This window comes from Lemur catta, chromosome 2 (assembly GCF_020740605.2).
Source record: "Lemur catta isolate mLemCat1 chromosome 2, mLemCat1.pri, whole genome shotgun sequence".
Taxonomy (NCBI): Eukaryota; Metazoa; Chordata; class Mammalia; order Primates; family Lemuridae; genus Lemur; species Lemur catta.
Genome location: NC_059129.1, coordinates 102,989,095 through 103,007,307, shown reverse-complemented (window position 1 = coordinate 103,007,307; position 18,213 = coordinate 102,989,095). Strand labels below are relative to the sequence as shown.

The 18,213-nt window shown below is 36.6% G+C and overlaps 1 protein-coding gene across 4 annotated transcripts in view; it reads left to right on the top strand.

Moving 5' to 3' along the window:
• Positions 1-18,213, top strand: part of CDK19 (cyclin dependent kinase 19) — a 137,397-nt gene that overhangs the window by 23,205 nt on the left and 95,979 nt on the right. The window contains exon 2 of one of the 4 annotated variants that reach the window (XM_045544180.1): positions 4,436-4,497. The exons of the other annotated variants lie outside the window; for them this stretch is intronic. The gene's annotated coding sequence lies outside the window, so the exon portion shown is untranslated. The remainder of the gene's footprint in view (positions 1-4,435; positions 4,498-18,213) is intronic. 4 annotated transcript variants of the gene reach the window in all.

The following is an 18,213-nucleotide window of genomic DNA, read 5'->3' as shown; positions in this document are numbered from 1 at the left end:
TGCTTTTTCCTACTTATGCTGGAAGAAATTAAAGAAGATCATGAGAAAGATACATCCTGAAGTTTTGGTGCTGGTTTTTGTTTATGCTTTAAAATTTATTTCAGAAAGTTTGAATTTCATTTCTATCAGTTGTGCTTGCTTGCTTGCTTTTTTTCTTTCAGAAAGTTTGAATTTCATTTCTATCAGTTGTGCGTTTTCTCTTCTCTTCCCTCCTCTCCCCTCCCATCTCTTCCTCTCCTCTCCTCTCCTCCCATAAAAGACCTTCGTTCCTTCTACCTGCTTCACTGTACTTTGGCATAGCTTCCATTACCTTATAGTCCAAAATGACCGCTGGAGTGCCATCTCCTTGTACAAGTTACATTTCCAGCTATGTTCCCTTTAAGTAGCTTCCTGGGAAGTCCTGTCCCATGACTTCCACATCTATCTCATTGACCAGTCCTAGCAGCAAAGAAGGCTGGAGAGTGTACATTTTTACCTGAGTGTGTGATGCCTGGAGTAAAACCATCATCTGTTTCAAAGGAAAAATGGGAGAATGGGTGTGTACTAGGCAGCCAGTAGTGTCTGCCACAAAGAGCATAGAGAATGGAGGTAGGGAGAACAATTTAGTACAGGTTACCTAAGTGGTAATACATGTGATCTCTTGATAAAAGAGAGATTGTTTATAGTCTTGAAATGCAAGAAAGTAACTCTGTGGTTAACTCTGAGTAGAAAGCTATTCTGCTGGGAAACCTAGAGAACTGAAGCAGTTATTTTGATACTAAAACTGTTCATAAAGTTCATGAAGGAAAAATTATACTTTAATTATTTTAACCTTTGAGTTAAAAAAAACTTTGCAGTTAAACTTCTAGTGAAATTAAATAGTTCAGTACTAACGGGGGTTAACATTTGTAAGAATGATAGGACCTTTTTAAAATAAGTATATAGTATGATTTTTTTTTCCATGTGACAATATACATTTAAAAGGAGTTTACAGTGGTCTTCTGGGAGATGAAATAATGGATGATTTTATTTTTCTTTTTCATACTTCCCTTTTAAGATTTTCTATACTTAGCATATATTTTTAAAAAAATTATATTAAAATACACATAAAATTTACCATCTTAACCATTTTTTTTAGAGATAAAGTCTCACACAGTACATCTTAATGATTTTTAAGTGTACATACGGTTCAGTGGCATTAAGTACATTCATATTGTTGGGTTGCCATCACCACCATCCATCCACAGAACCCTTTTCATCTTACAAATCTGAAACTCTTTACCTGTTAAAGAATAGTCCCTATTTCTCCCTTTTCCCCAGCCCCTGGCAACCACCATTCTACTTTCTGTCTCTATGGATTTGACTACTGTAGGTACCTCATGGCCATGGGATCTACAGTTTTTGTCCTTCTGTGACTGGCTTATTTCACCTAGCATAATGTCTTCAGGGTTGCTGGAGCATTCATGTTGTAGCATGTGTTAGAATTTTATTCCTTGTTAAGGCTGAGTAATATTCCATTCTGTGTACATACTATGTTTAGTTTATTTGTTCACTAATGGACACTTGGATGGCTTCCACCTTTTGGTTATTGAGAATAATGGTGCACAGGGGGCCAGCGCTCGGTGGGGGGCGTCACAACCCCGGCGCCTGCCCCTTTAAAAAAAAAAAGAAAGAAAGAATAATGGTGCTACGAACGTGGGTGTACAAATATCTTTTTGAGTCCTGCTTTCAGTTCTTTTGCCTATATACCCAAGTGGAACTGTTGGATCCCATGGTAATTCTATGCTTAATTTTTTGAGGAACTGCCATACTGTTTTTTATAGCAACTGTATCATTTTACATTCCCACCCACAGTACACAAGAGTTCTGATTTTTCTCTGTCCTCACCAACACCTGTTATTTTCTTTTTCTGTCTTTTGTTTTTCTGATAGTAGCCATCGTAATGGGTGTGAGATGGTATCTCATTATATTGAGTTTTAAAGAAAAGTTTATAAAATATTTGAGTTATGTAATTACATGACAAGTTCAAAAACCAAAATCACTCAATTTTGCTACTCTAACATCATTGTTATTTGGATATACATTAATTCTTTTAGACCTTTTGTTTTTAAAAATGTCTATTTTTTCTTATAGTTTCATATCATAAGTGTTTCTCATTTTGTTACTATTTTATACAACATCATTTTAATTTTCCAAGAAAATGTTGCAAATGGTGAAGAATATATAGCATGATTAAATACTTAAGAACACGTATAATTGTTTGGCTTCTTACATATAGATGGGTGCCTGGTTTGTGTGATTTTAATTTCACAGATTGGATAATGTGGTGACTAAGAACATGACTCTAGAAGTGGTCTGGGTTTGAATTGCCACTTGTGTCTGCATGCTGTCAGGCAAGTTTGTTAAATTCCCTGTTTCTCATGTCTCAGAGTTGTGAAGACCAAATGAGTTAATACTTATAGAGCTCTTAGAACTGTACCTGGCACATCATACATTCTATATAAGCCTTTGCTGCTGCTATTATTTTTTGGATGGGATTTTTATTTCTTTGGTTTTTAGAAATATATGCAATATGCAAGTAATTACTGTGTTCCAAACACAGTATGTCAAAAGCACTTGGCTTAGAATGACATAAGCATTGCCTTAGAGAAGAGTGTAGTCTAGAAGGTTGTTTTGGGAATTAAGATACATCTGAAGCTGATAGTGCTTGGCAAATTGCTAAATTCGCAATTTAATACAATCATCTCTTGGGGACTGTGTGCTGCTGGTAGCCATTTAGCCTTGACATCTATTCTAGTCTCTTTTTGCCAGCTCAGCCCTTTTGCGTTGCTTCTTTGGACTTCCTCACACAGCTTCCCAAATTCCTTGACTGGGCAAGGAATATTCCTTCTGGTTCTTAGTTAATGCCTTTTATTTAAAGTTGCTAATTTATGTCAAATGCACTGACTTAAATTTTTGCATAGTATAGTATTCTGTGATTTACACCACTTTAAATATCTTACTTCATTTGATATTCAATATAAATCTGAGCGATGGTGAAGGGGTCCTCATTGAACAACTCTGGTTATACTGAGAGATTGTGTGCATGATGTCACAAAGTGATTAAGTGATCTAGCTTGAACTTGAACTCAAATCACCTAACTTCCAATGTTGTATAATACTGTTTGTTCTTTGACATATCATCATGTTTTAAGGGAATGCTTTGTTCCTTCTTTCCTAATTATATGTAGATATTTTTAAAGATTTCTAAATAAATAAAATAATATGCCCCTTTCTTTTAAATTTAATAGCTGATAAAATTTATCTGATTCCTTTTTCTCATACACCAGCTGTATTTTGTAGTCTTTATCCCTATCACCAGAAAAGAATGAAATAAATTATGAGATCTAAATATTTTTCCTGATTAAATCCTTGATTTTTTACATGAATATTTTTTGAAAAGCATTTTATGTTTCATGCTTATTTTTATTTTTAATATTGGAACAAGGTAGATTTCCTCTGTACTGCCTAGCATATATAGTATCTTGCTCATTTCAACATTTACTGTCAGAATTAAATTAAATCTGGCCATTGGAATACCTTTACAGTACTACTTTACCTTTGTCCACTTCTAGGTCTATTTTTCATTGTTTTTCTCCTAATTTCTCAACAATTTCTGGTTCTAAGAAGAGAATGTACCTTGAGCTGCAGGGCCCACCACACTCCATTTTGTGAAGTGTATTTTTCTACTTAATTTTTTTAATATTCCTTATACAGTAGTCCCTCTTATCTGTGGTTTCACTTTCTTCAATGTTAGTTATCTTCCTGTAATCTGAAAATATTAAAGGAAAATTCCAGAAATAAACAGTTCATGAGTTTTAAATTGTGCGCCGTCTGAGTAGTGTGATGAAATCTCGTCTTCCTCCAGCGCTGTGCCACTTGTCTCGCCTGGGACATGAATGTCTCTTTGTCTGTCGTATCCATGCTGTAGGCACTACTTGCCCATCAGTCACTTAGTAGCTGTCTTGGTTATTCGATGGAAAAAACAGTATATATATGGTGTCTGGTACTAGCCCAGGTTTCAGGTAGTCACTCGGGGTCTCGGAATGTATCCCCCGTGGATAAGGAGGGGACTACTGTGTATGTACTGGCTCTCTCACATAATTTTAAAAATTGAATTGCTACTTTCAGTGTATATGAAATCTTACTTTATTGCTCTTTTAGTTTTTCCAGTAGTATAAATCATTTCTTTTGGTTAAGACTCAACTTTTAGTCTTTTCATATAGTTGGCTGCATAATATATAATGAACTGTGAATGTTATTCATATATTGTCGATTTGCTCATTGTCAGATCTAAAATCTGATTTCCATGGGAGACATGTAGACTTGTGATAGGCATTTGGCATTTTATGTTTTGGGCAGTGTAACTTTAAATCTACATAAACTTCTCTGCCTTTTGCCTCTGCTGTGTTCATAGATTCCAGGAGGGCTTCGTGTATGGACCTCAAGCGTTGGAGGTAGCAGACTTTTCAGCAGAAGGTAAAGCAGAGTGTTGCCTTCTGGTGTCATTGTGTGTGTGTGATGGGGTGGGTATGTGACAGGTGAGAGGTTTTTGCAGTTGTCATCACAAAATAATTTAAAATGATGCATTAAATGATTCACTTTCATAAAATTTAAAACCAAGATAATTACCTGCACAATTTTATTCAGTATTACTAAAATCCATAAAAAATAGAAAATTTTAGATAGAACTATAGACTCCAAACTTCACTTTCTCTGCCATTAACAAAGAGTAGGAGTGATTAAGAAAAGAGATCATTAGTATAATGTACAATATATACTGTATAATTTTCTCAGACCTAGCTTCACTATGATTTCTTCCTGGGAACTTGTCCAAGTCATTATTCATATGTTGTATTCTTCCCTGCTGTTCTTTTTACTGAAAGATTGCTTCACAATAAATAGAGAGGCAGCCTAATCCATGACTCATGGCTGGAGGATAGACATTCTTGCTATAGGTTCCATGTGCCAGAAATGTTAGTTTCCAATATGCTAATTACCTCTCTCTTCAGAACTTGTTAATATGCTCTTCTCTCAAGTTAGTTCTTGTTTCAGTAGAGAAACAAACACATCCCACATACTTGTAAAATATGTTTTTATAGAGACCTTCTTAATGAGTTGCTTTTTAAGAAAATAATGTGACTAGAGATCTGAAGTTCTGACATACGTATCTTTCCTGGGTGATGCTTCTTTGATTTTTTTCTTTCTTTCTCTTTCTTTTCTTTTTCTTTCTTTTCTTTTCTTTTCTTTTTTTTTTTGAGACAAGAGTTTTATTTTGTTGCCTGGGCCAGAGTGTAGGTAGCATCATAATAGCTCACTGTATCCTCAAACTCCTGGGCCTAAGCAGTCCTCCTGCCTCAGTCTCCCAAGTAGCTGGGACTACAGGTGCATACTATCACACCTGGCTAATTTTTCTATTTTTGGTGGAGATGGGGTCTAGCTCTTGCTCAGAATGGTTTGGAACTCCTGAACTCAAGCAATCTGCCTTGGCCTCCCAAGGATTGCAGACATGAGCCACTGTGCCAACCTGATTTTTTTAAAAAAAATAGAGGCCGGCGCGGTGGCTCACGCCTGTAATCCTAGCCCTCTGGGAGGCCGAGGTGGGTGGATCGCTCGAGGTCAGGAGTTCGAGACCAGCCTGAGCGAGACCCCGTCTCTACTAAAAAAAAAAAAAAATAGAAACAAATTAGCTGGCCAACTAAAATATATACAGAAAAAATTAGCTGGGCATGGTGGCGCATGCCTGTAGTCCGAGTTACTCGGGAGGCTGAGGCAGTAGGATCGCTTAAGCCCAGGAGTTTGAGGTTGCTGTGAGCTAGGCTGACACCATGGCACTCACTCTAGCCCGGGCAACAAAGTGAGACTTTGTCTCAAAAAACAAACAAACAGGCCGGGCGCGGTGGCTCACGCCTGTAATCCCAGCACTCTGGGAGGCCGAGGCGGGTGGATCGCTCGAGGTCAGGAGTTCAAGACCAGCCTGAGTGAGACCCTGTCTCTACTAAAAATAGAAAGAAATTATCTCGCCAACTAAAAATATATATAGCAAAAAAAAATTAGCCGGGCATGGTGGCGCATGCCTGTAGTCCCAGCTACTCGGGAGGCTGAGGCAGGAGGATCGCTTGAGCCCAGGAGTTTGAGGTTGCTGTGAGCTAGGCTGACGCCATGGCACTCACTCTAGCCCGGGCAACAAAGTGAGACTCTGTCTCAAAAAAACAAACAAACAAACAAACAAACAACAACAAAAAAAATAGAAGCCTTTTGCCATTTATGTGCCAGATATTATAGATATTACTTTCTGTGAATTTATGCAGCCATTTATGAACTTTCTTCAGGTATTTAAATAGAGGTTTTTTAAAAAAAAAACATCTATAGCAGCTAACATTATGTTGTATTCTTAGACATAAAGTTAATAATGTGGCTGGACTTTATATAGATTCTGAATGGAAATTAGAGGAATGGTTTTCTTATGTCTTCTGGAAATTATATTTGTTTAGATATTAATTAAGCAGCGGCACATTATACCTTGTATTCAGGCTGTACACCTTATATGGAGTCAGATAATATGTATTAAATCTCTACTGTATGTCCAACACAGGATCACTCCATTTTACAGTTAATGGAGTTTCACTGTTTACCTAATCTGGCTGTGGTGTATTTTTGTCACTAATTGAGAATAGATTATCCGTATCAAAGCATAGATAGAAGATTCCCCATCTAGCCCCCCATGAGACTATATGGATGGTTATAAAAATATTTTTAAAAAATTAATTGACCTTATTTTTTAGGGCAATTTTAAATTTATAGACAAATTGAGTAGAAAGTACAGAGTATCCACATACCCCCATACTGCCTTCCTCAATTTTCCCTATTATTAACATCTTGCTTTACTGTGATACATTCATTACAATTGATGAGCCAATTTTTTTTTTTTTTTTTTTTGAGGCAGAGTCTCGCTCTGTTGCCTGGGCTAGAGTGAGTGCTGTGGCGTCAGCCTAGCTCACAGCAACCTCAAACTCCTGGGCTTCAGCGATCCTACTGCCTCAGCCTCCCGAGTAACTGGGACTACAGGCATGCGCCACCATGTCCAGCTAATTTTTTCTATATATATTTTTAGTTGGCCAGATAATTTCTTTCTATTTTTAGTAGAGACGGGGTCTCACTCTTGCTCAGGCTGGTCTTGAACTCCTGACCTCGAACGATCCGCCCGCCTAGGCCTCCCAGAGTGCTAGGATTACAGGCGTGAGCCATTGCGCCCGGCCTGATGAGCCAATATTGTTACAGTATTATTAACTAAAGTCCATAGTTTGCATTAGGGTTTACTCTTTGTTCTGCATATTCTATGGGTTTTGCCAAATGTCCAGTGACATGTATTCATCATGACAGTATCATACAGAATAGTTCACTGCCCTAAACATCCCCTGTGCTCCACCTGTTCATCCTTTGTTCCCTCCCTGCAAGCCCCTGACAAGCAATGATCTTTTTCTATCTCCATAGTTTTGCCTTTTACAGAATGTCATATAGTATGTGGCATTTTCAGTTTGGCTTCTTTCACTTAGTAATATTCATTTAAGTTTCCTCTGTGTCTTTTCATGGCTTGAGAGCTCATTTCTTTTAGTGTTGAATAATATTCCATTGTCTGAACATACAAAGTTTATTTATCCTTTCACTTACTGAATGATATCTTGGTTGCTTCCAATTTTTGACAATTATTAATAAAACTGCTATAAACATTCATATGTAGGTTTTGTGTGGATATGTTTTCAACTCATTTGGGTAAATACCAAAGATTGCAATTACTGCCATATGGCAAGAGTATGTTTAGTTTTGAAAGAAACTACCAAACTGTCTTCCAAAGTGGCCGTACCATTTTGCATTCCCACCAGCAATGAATGAGCATTCCTATTACTCCATATCCTTGCCAGCATTTGGTGTTGTCAGTGTTTTAGAATTTAGCTGTTCTAAGAGGTGTGTAGTGATGTCTCATTGTTGTTTTAATTTGTAGCCCTTTAATGATATATGATGTCGAGCATCTTTTCATATGGTTATTTTCCATTTGCATATCTTCTTTGGTGAGGTATCTATCTGTTCAGATCTTTTGCTTAGTTTTTAATAAGGTTGTCTGTTTTCATATTGTTGAATTGTAAGAGTTCTTGGCATATTTTAGATACCAGTCCTTTATCAGATGTTTGTTTTGTAAATATTTTCTCAGTCCATGGCTTGTCTTTTTAACTTTGTTAAAAGTACCTTTCGCAGAGCAGAAGTTTTTATTTTTAGTCAAGTTCAACTTTTCAATTAAAAAAATTTTTAATTGATACATAATTGTATATATGTTTGGGTAAATGTGATATTTCTGTATACATATATAGTGTGTAATGATCAAATCAGGGTAATGGGCATATCTATCATCTCAAACATTTATCATTTCTTTGTGTTGGGAACATTCAAAATCCTGTCATAGCTATTTTGAAATATACAATAAATTATTCTTAACTATAGTCATCCTACTGTGCTATATAATATTAGAACCTATTCCTCCTGTCATTTTGTACCCATTAACCAACTTCTCCATAAACCTCTCTCACCCTACCCTTCCCAGTCTCTGGTAACCACTATTCTGTTCTGTACTTCTGTGGGATCAACTTTTTCAGCTCCAACATAGGAGTGAGAACATGTGATATTTGACTTTCTGTACTTGACTTCATTTAACATAATGTCCTCCAGACTCATCCAGGCTGCTGCCAGTAACAGGATTTCATTCTTTTTTGTGGCTGAATAATATCCCATTGTGTATATATATCACATTTTCTTTATTCATTCATCTGCTGATTCCCTATCTTGGCTATTGTGAATAATGCTATAATAAACAAAGGAATGCGGATATCTCTTTGACATACTGATTTTCTTTCTTTTGGGTGTATACCCAGTAGTGGGACTGCTGGATCATATGATACTTCTATTTTTAGTTTTTTGAGGAAACTTCATACTGTTTTTCATGATGGCTATGTTAATTTACATTCCCACCAACAGTGTTTAAGAGTTTCCCTTTCTCTGCATCTGTGCCAGCATTTGTTATTTTCTGTCTTTTTGATAATAGCTGTTTTAAGTGGGTGAGATGATATTACATTGTGGTTTTGATTTGCATTTCCCTGATGATTAGTGATGTTGAGCATTTTTCATATACCTGTTGGCCATTTGTAGGTCTTCTTCTTCTTTTTTTTTTTTGTTTGAGACAGAGTCTCACTGTGTTGCCCGGGCTAGAGTGAGTGCCATGGCATCAGCCTAGCTCGCAGCAACCTCAAACTCCTGGGCTCAAGCGATCCAACTGCCTCAGCTTCCCAAGCAGCTGGGACTACAGGCATGTGCCACCATGCCCGGCCAATTTTTTTCCATATATATTTTTAGCTGTCTAGATCATTTCTTTCTATTTTTAGTAGAGACGGGGTCTTACTCTTGCTCAGGCTGGTCTCGAACTCCTGACCTCGAGCAATCCTCCTACCTCAGCCTCCCAGAGTGCTAGGATTACAGGCGTGAGCCCCTGCGCCCGGCCTCTTATGTTTCTTTGCTGATATATAAGAAAGCAATTGACTTTAAAAATTTCAAAAAATTTTTTACTTTTTAATTATTATGGGTACAAAATGGTTGTATATCTTTAAAGGGTAAATGTGATGTTTTGATACAGGCATACAGTATGAATTAATCAAATTATGGTAATTGGGGTATCCATTACCTTAGACATTTCTTTGTTTTAGGAACATTGCATTTCTACTCTTTTAGTTTTTTTAAAATATACCCTAACTTACTGTTTTTTTTTTTAATTCTTATTTCAGCATATTGTAGGGGTACAAATGTTTAGGTTACGTATATTGCCCTTCCTCCCCCCGCCCAGTCAGAGCTTCAAAAATGTCCATCCCCTAGACAGTGTGGATCGTACTCGTTATGTATATATACACCCATCCCTTCCCCCACCCACATCTGTCCAACACCCGATCAGTGTTATTCCTAAATGTGCTCTTAGGTGATGATCAGTGAAACCAATTTGATGGTGAGTACATGTGGTGCTTATTTTTCCATTCTTGGGATACTTGACTCAGTAGAATAGGTTCCAACTCTTTCCAGGAAAATACAAGAGTTGCTATATTGCTATATCACCATTGTTTCTTATAGCTGAGTAGTACTCCATGGTATACATATACCACATTTTATTAATCCACTCATGTATTGATGGGCACTTGGGTTGTTTCCACATCTTCACACAATTTGCAATTGTGAATTGTGCTGCTATAAACATTCGGGTGCATCTTTGTTATAGAATGTCTTTTGTTCTTTTGGGTAGATGCCCAATAATGGGATTCCTGGGTCAAATGGTAGGTCTATTTGTATCTGTTTAAGGTATCTCCATATTGCTTTCCACAGAGGTTGCACTAGTTTGCAGTCCCACTAACTTATTGTTGATTATAGTCACTTTGTTGTACTATCAAATATTGTTCATTGTATCTAACTAACTATATATTTGCACCCATTAACCATCCCCACTTTATTGCAATTGATTTTTTTATATTAACCTTTTATCCTGCAATCTTGCTATAATTGTTTATTTGTTCCAGGAGTTTCTTTGTTCATTCTTTGGGATTTTCTCCATAAACAATCATGTCATTTCAAACAGAGTTTTATTTCTTCCTTCCCAATCTGTATACCTTTTCTTTTCTTTTCTTGTCTTGTGTTAGCTAGGACTTCCAGTATGATGTTGATTAGGAATGGTGAAAGCAGACATCCTTGGCTTGTTCCTGATTTTAGCAGGAAACCATTTAGTTTCTCTTCATGAATTATGATAATCTCAATAGATTATCCTACTCAGTAGTACAAAAAAATATAAAATACTGCTCAAAAGGGATCATAGGAAGACTTCATTGCCCCCCTCCGACAATTTCTTCCCTTTGCCTCAACTTCTATGAAAAAGATGGGATTAAATGGATGGTTACACAAGTACTTTAAATAATGGGATCCAGGCAGTTATTAATATTATAGTTTATATTTAGTAACTGTGTATTAGTTTGTTCTTTTATTTTCTTGTGAACTTCTGTAGGACAAAGACTGTATCGTATTGCCCAATATGCATTACACTACACATAAATATTTGTTGAATGAAAAATTTAATTCTGGGCCGGGCGTGGTGGCTCATGCCTGTAATCCTAGCCCTCTGGGAGGCCGAGGCGGGTGGATCGCTCAAGGTCAGGAGTTCGGGAACAGCCTGAGTGAGACCCCGTCTCTACTAAAAATAGGAAAGAAATTATCTGGCCAACTAAAAATATATATAGAAAAAAATGAGCCGGGCATGGTGGCGCATGCCTATAGTCCCAGCTACTCGGGAGGCTGAGGCAGTAGGATCGCTTGAGCCCAGGAGTTTGAGGTTGCTGTGAGCTAGGCTGACGCCACGGCACTCACTCTAGCCCGGGCAACAAAGTGAGACTCTGTCTCAAAAAAAAAAAAAAAAAAAGAAAAATTTAATTCTGGACTCCTACTGTAAACCTCCATCTTATTACAAAAGACAGCCAATGATGTCAGTCATCTAATCAATTAATACATCAAATATTTGATTGTTAGCTGTAAGGTGTTATGTTGGCTACAAAGACACACATGATAATGATACCTCCTCTCTGGAAACTTATTACCTGTATAAGAAATGTTAATTTGAAATACTGTGTTCCATTTTTACTGATATGTATTTGCCAAAAACTCATATTTCTGTTATCCCTTCCTAAGCATTCTACTTGAAATGTCTTTGTGGACTTACTCTGCAGTCTCTAAAAAGTTTCAGTTTTGATGTAGGAATTGACACTTACTGAGGCTCTAGTAGGTGGTAGACACTGTGCTAGGTGCTTTATATATGTGATCTCATTTATCTTCAGAATGATTGTGTAAGGTATTATTCCCACTTTACAGATGCAAAAACTGATAATATGAGGATATAAGTAACTTATTAGCTGTGTGACTTAGTGTAATAGGTATATGAGTCCATAGCCCAAGTTCTTTGTATCACACGCTATGAAAAATTTGCCATACAAAGTGGTATATGATGAATGTCATGTGTATGGTGCAGACATGTGCTTGGTGAACGCAGAAGAGGCAGCTTTGACCTCAGGCTTGGGTGTTCACAAAATTTCTGGAAAGCTTGACTTGATGAATAAGAGGAAAGGGGAAAAGAGAGATCGAGATCAATCAATATGAAGAAGACTGAGGGCCAAAAACTGAGTATTTTTTGATTGACAGCATAAAAATTTCTACTGTAGTAGTAAAATGCAATAGAGAAAAATTTGCCTTTTACTTTATTTATTTTTTAATTTTATTTTATTTTTAGAGATGAGGTATCACTCTCTCGCCCAGGCTAGAGTGTAGTAGTGTGCTTATTTCATTGTAACCTTGAATTCCTGGGCTCAAGTAATGCTCCTCCTTTGGCCTTTCAAAGTGCTGGGATTACAGATGTGAACCACCATGCTCAGAAAGCCTTTTATTGTATACAAGGACCTTTCTTTTCTATTTTTCTCTTAAACAAAATAATTTCTCCTTGATTTGCTTACACGGTATTGAATATGAGAGAGTAGATCACAGAACCATTGCATAACTTCCAAGTTACCAATCCTCAAACTCATCTTTTTTCACTGGGTCAGCACAATCAGTGCAGCAGTAATTGAGGGAGCAAAACCCTGGGAAAAAATGGAAGATCAAAGGAATCCTAAAAAAGGGGTTTCCAAAAATCAAGTATTAATATATTTATTTATCCTTTCTCCATATCTCAGTTGGTTAAGTACTCCACAAATACTAATTAATATGCTAAAGTCTCTGGAGTTACAAAGGCTTATAGGAGGCATCATTGCTTTCAGTGAACTTAAGTGTTTTGTTGGGAAAGAGTAAACTAAAATAACTAGAGGCAACTTAGCAGTGTTGAATACCAACTAATGTAGTATTCATTGTGAATACCGTGGGATCCTTTTCCTTAAATGATGTTTTTCGGTGTTCTGTCCTCTCTCCTTTTCTCATAACTTCAATATAACTAATAACTACATACTTTCACATCTCTAGCTCTAGCCCACATCACTGTTCTAAGCTACAGGTTTGTCCAAATGCCTTTTGGACATTTCCATTTAGACAACACCACAGTACTTTCAACTTTAATTTATCTAAAACTTCCCCGTTCTGTTCTTTTTAACTCAGTGAATGGTACCGCTGTCACCCATTGTCCAAGCCAGAAAGTTGGAATCATGCTTGCTGTTCTTTCTCTTGTTTCTTAACCACATGTTCTGTTGACATTATTTCCTAATTATCTATCAAATCCATTTGCTTCTTTTTGTTCCCTTTGCTACCATCCTAATTTAGACTGTAGTTACCCCTCACTTAAATTACTACAAAGGCCTCATAAGTAGTCTTCCTGTGCCATCTTCATACCTCCAAATTAGTCACAAAAGGATAGTTGCTTAAAATCTTTACCTTTGTTCCTTGGAAGGAAGTCCAGTTTCATTAACATGGCTTACCTGTTCTGTTTCATTTGGCCCTGCCCAAGCTTTAACTGATTGATTTCCCCTACTCTAAACTAGCCTCACTGTATTAAACTAGCCTCTGAGCCTCGACACATGCTATTCTCTTTTCTCAGAAGAGGAGTATGAAGACATGAAGATAATTGCTGTAGTGACTCCAGACTCTGGAGCCAGACTACTTAGGTGTGAATCCTTGATCTGCCAATTAACTAGCTTTGTGATGTTTGGCTAGTTACTTACCCTCTCTGTTTTCAGTGTCCTCATCTGTACAATGGGGATGGTATTAATAATAGTACCTGCTTCATAGCATGTTGTGGAGATTAAAATAGTTAATATAGTTGAGGTTCTTAGATTGGTCCTTGCCATATAGTAAGTACCATGTAAGTGTAACTATTATTATAACTCTTATTATAAGTGTGTTGTATTAGTATTAATTTTTGTTTTAAAGTTGATTTAATGATAAATGAAAAAATACTTTAATTTATCATTAAATGACATAAGTTTTTCCCCATAAGTTATGAGTTGATTGGATCATTATTGTATTTATTTTGCTCTTGGATGGGTAGCAGCTTTATTTTCCTAATTTCTTATTTTTCAGCCTTTTAAGTGACTAGAACAGGAATATGACACCTTTTCATGTTGGAAGGCTGCTTTAATTTAACTGTAATCAAATGAGACCACATTCAAGAAACTTCAATTAGATATACTTAAAAATGTACATTATTTTGTAAAAGTCTAACTACTATGTACTTAATAATTTCAAAAAATGAAAACTATCTGTTAATTTTAATGTTAATTAACCTTTTAATGATTTTGTTGTGTCTGCCTTTTGTTGGAAAGCATTTGAATGTTTGGTTGCAGCATGGAGGTCTGCAGTTTCAGTTGGTACTCTAGATAGGTTATCAGTCATTTGTGACTTTAAGGGCATCTTGATTTGCCACATGTGGCCTTAAGGCTGCAGGTTCCCCACCCTGGACTAGAATTTAATCTTGGGTTGATGTTCCTATTTTTTAAATTTTATTTTTATTTTATTTTATTTATTTTATTTTTATTTATTTATTTTTTTTGAGACAGAGTCTCACTCTGTTGCCTGGGCTAGAGTGCCATGGCGTCAGCCTTGCTCACAGCAACCTCAGACTCCTGGGCTCAAGCAATCCTACTGCCTCAGCCTCCCGAGTAGCTGGGACTACAGGCATGCGCCACCATGCCCGGCTAATTTTTCTATATATATTTTTAGCTGTCCGTATAATTTCTTTCTATTTTTAGTAGAGATGGGGTCTCACTCTTGCTCAGGCTGGTCTCGAACTCCTGAGCTCAAATGATCCGCCCACCTCGGCCTCCCAGAGTGCTAGGATTACAGGCGTGAGCCACTGTGCCCGGCCAGACATTCCTATACAATGGATCATTTGACAAGGTTGAGTTTACCTGAATTGTTATGCAGAAAAATTCATGTCAACCTATATGGAAACTTTTAAAAGAAAATGATTATTATACAAGTAGTTAATATTCATCATAGAAAAATCAGAAAGTATGGATAAGCATAAAGAAGGAAATAAAATTCTCTCCATTGTTAATATGTTATTCATTTATTTATTTTTTAGAGATGGGGTCTTACTGTGTTGCCCAGATTGGCCTCAAAATCCTGGGCTCAAATGATTCTCTTGCCTCAGCCTCCTGAGTAGCTGGGACTACAGGTCCCTGGCTTCCATTGTTAATATTTTAGTGCATATACAATAATACACTTCTTTTCTTACAGAAATGAGTACATGGTTTTGTAATTTGCCTTTAAAAATGTTATAAATAATGTAGCATAATTTATGCAACATAATTTTTAATAGCAGATAGATGACATTTTGATTTGACTTTATGATTTATGTGCCATGATGATTAAATGTTTCAAGTAAAGTCTTCCAAAGGAATTAACTTTTTTCTTTTAAGTGTATTTCAGAGATTGTGGATTATAAAGTTCCAAATGAGCTGGGTGTTTTGGCATGTGCCTATAGTCCCAGCTACTCAGGAGGCTGAGGCAGGAGTATCTCCTGGGCTGAGCCCAGGAATTTGAACAAGCCTGGGCAATGTACTGAAATCCCATCTCTATTTTTAAAAAATGTTCAAATGTTTTGGGTTCTAGCAAGGATGCTTAATATATTAGGAAAGAGGCTGTCATCACAGTAGTTATGATCAGCTAGGAAAAACGTGCAAAAAGCACATTTTATCCAAAGAAGATTCCTCAGTGACCTAGGTTTTGGCAGAGCCTTTAGTGGTATGGTGAAAAAAAATATGTTTATATTTTATAAGTGTTGATTTTGATATCTTGACTTTCTTTTTTGAGTATTTGTTTTTCATTGATACTTTTGAGATGATTTCATGAAGACTGAAATCTAAAAATGTACCTAAGGGAGCAGGTTATTGAGCTATCTAATCTGATGATTTAGTTCTATCAGATCTGACAGTGCTAGATTTGAGAATGACAAAATATTTATGTTTTTCTCCTTCTCTCCAGAAGGAGGTACTTGCTTTCTGGTGAATTTTTAGATATGATTACTTTTCCAATAAAAGTATTGCTGTTTAATTATCACTGTCAGTTTAATTTTATTTTTCAGAATGTATATCTCTACTATCTTTGGAGTATATAATTTTTAAAGAAATTTTTCCAGACTTTTTTATTACAGTGAAAATATTTTTTTAAGTTGATCAAGACTAATGAACAAGTTTATTTCAATGTAACAAATGTTTAGTTCCTCCTTTCTGCAAAGTACTTTGTTAGCTCCTATAGAATATGCAGAAATGAGTAAGATAGTCCCCCTTCCTCATTTGGGGATGGGATAAGGGGGATGAGTCAATTCCAAGTAATCATAATGAAATAGAGTATGGTGAGGTCCTTCAGGAGAGAGTTCTGAGCAAAGTGTTTGGTCTACTAGTGACACTTTTGCAAAATGTCATCAACTGTCAAAACTGATGAGCTTTTTTCCATTCTCTCGTATTTGACCTTGCTACTACATTTGATGTTCTTGCCCCCCTGCACTTTAATACTTGTACCTTGGCTTCTGTATACCACTCACTTTCTTATTGTTTTCCTCTTTAACTGCTGCTTTTTACTTACTTCATTCCTCAATTGTTTTTTATTAAGAAAAGTTTTGTAAAAGCAGAGAAGTTAAACTTCCGAACAATGAACACCCACTTACCCTCTGCCTAGATTCAGACTATTATTATCTTTCTGTATTTGCTTTATCTCTCTCTGTGTGTATATATATGAAAGTTTTTTGTTGTCTTTGAACCATTTGAAATTAAGTTGCAGATGTCATGACATATCACCCCCAAATACATGAATCTACATCTCCTTTATGAATGAATGCATTCTCCTTTATAAGCATAATACCATTATCCTATGTTTAAGACAGTTAATAAAATAACTGATTTGATTAATATACATTGTATGCCTGTATCAAAACATCACATGTACCCTATAAATATTATGAACCCTTTTAGTTATTTATTTATTTTTTTTGAGGCAGAGTCCCCCTCTGTCACCCTGGCTAGAGTGCCGTGGCGTCAGCCTAGCTCACAGCAACCTCAAACTCCTGGGCTCAAGCAATCCTACTGCCTCAGCCTCCCGAGTAGCTGGGACTACAGGCATGCCCACCATGCCCGGCAAATTTTTTCTATTTTTAGTTGTTTGGCTAATTTCTTTCTATTTTTAGTACAGACGGGGTCTCGCTCTTGCTCAGGCTGGTCTCAAACTCCTGAGCTCAAGCAATCCTCCTCCCGGCTCGGCCTCCCAAAGTGCTAGGATTACAGGCGTGAGCCACTGCGCCTGGCCTCCAGCATTCTTCTTGAAGAAAAAATTTGTTGGCAAGACTCAGGTATCATGTGATTTGATGAATGTCTTATTGGTAACACCTATTATAAAAACTGATAATACTGTACCATTTTGGATAGTGTATTTCTGATGATTTCATTATTTGTATTCTTATAATGTTTGGAAAAGGAAACATAAAGGACAAATTCTTCATCGAATTGTCTGTCTTCTAAGGGATGTGAGAGAGAAGTGTCTCCAGAAATGGTTCTCTCTCTCCCCCCGAACTTCTCACCCTCCAGTTCTTTCCTGGGCATTCAAAAGTCATCTTGTCTATGTGCTACTTCTTCTAGTCCAGTATCTATGGGCTCAAACCATTTAGTGGGAAACTGTACTATGGTAGGTCCTTAGTAAACATCTTTAGGACATCTCCTTTTTGAATTTTCAGATATTTTCATTTTTGGTTGGAGTTTCTTTCCATGTAAAAGAATCATTTAAGAGCAAAAGAACCTTCTGAGATCTAACATGAACCTTGTTCTCAGTGATGTCATCCCTTAATCAAACTGAAAACCTCAGACTCACCCTTGATTCATCCTTCTTAATCTTCCTTATCTATTCATTTGGTTCTGCCAATTCCTCCTTTAAAATGACTATCACAAGTATCCCTTCCCTTCTCCTGTCTTATTGTTACCCTGCTGTTATGAAGAATGTTAGCGTTGGAATTGGGAAATCTGGTCTCTGCTCAGCCTCTAGCTGTTGGCCTAGTTTCTTCATTGTTAAAGTGAAGAGATTATACAGGATTCTCTTAAGCCCCTATCAGAGTTAACATTTTATTTTCCTAATCCAGGTTCTCACTTTCTCACACCATTA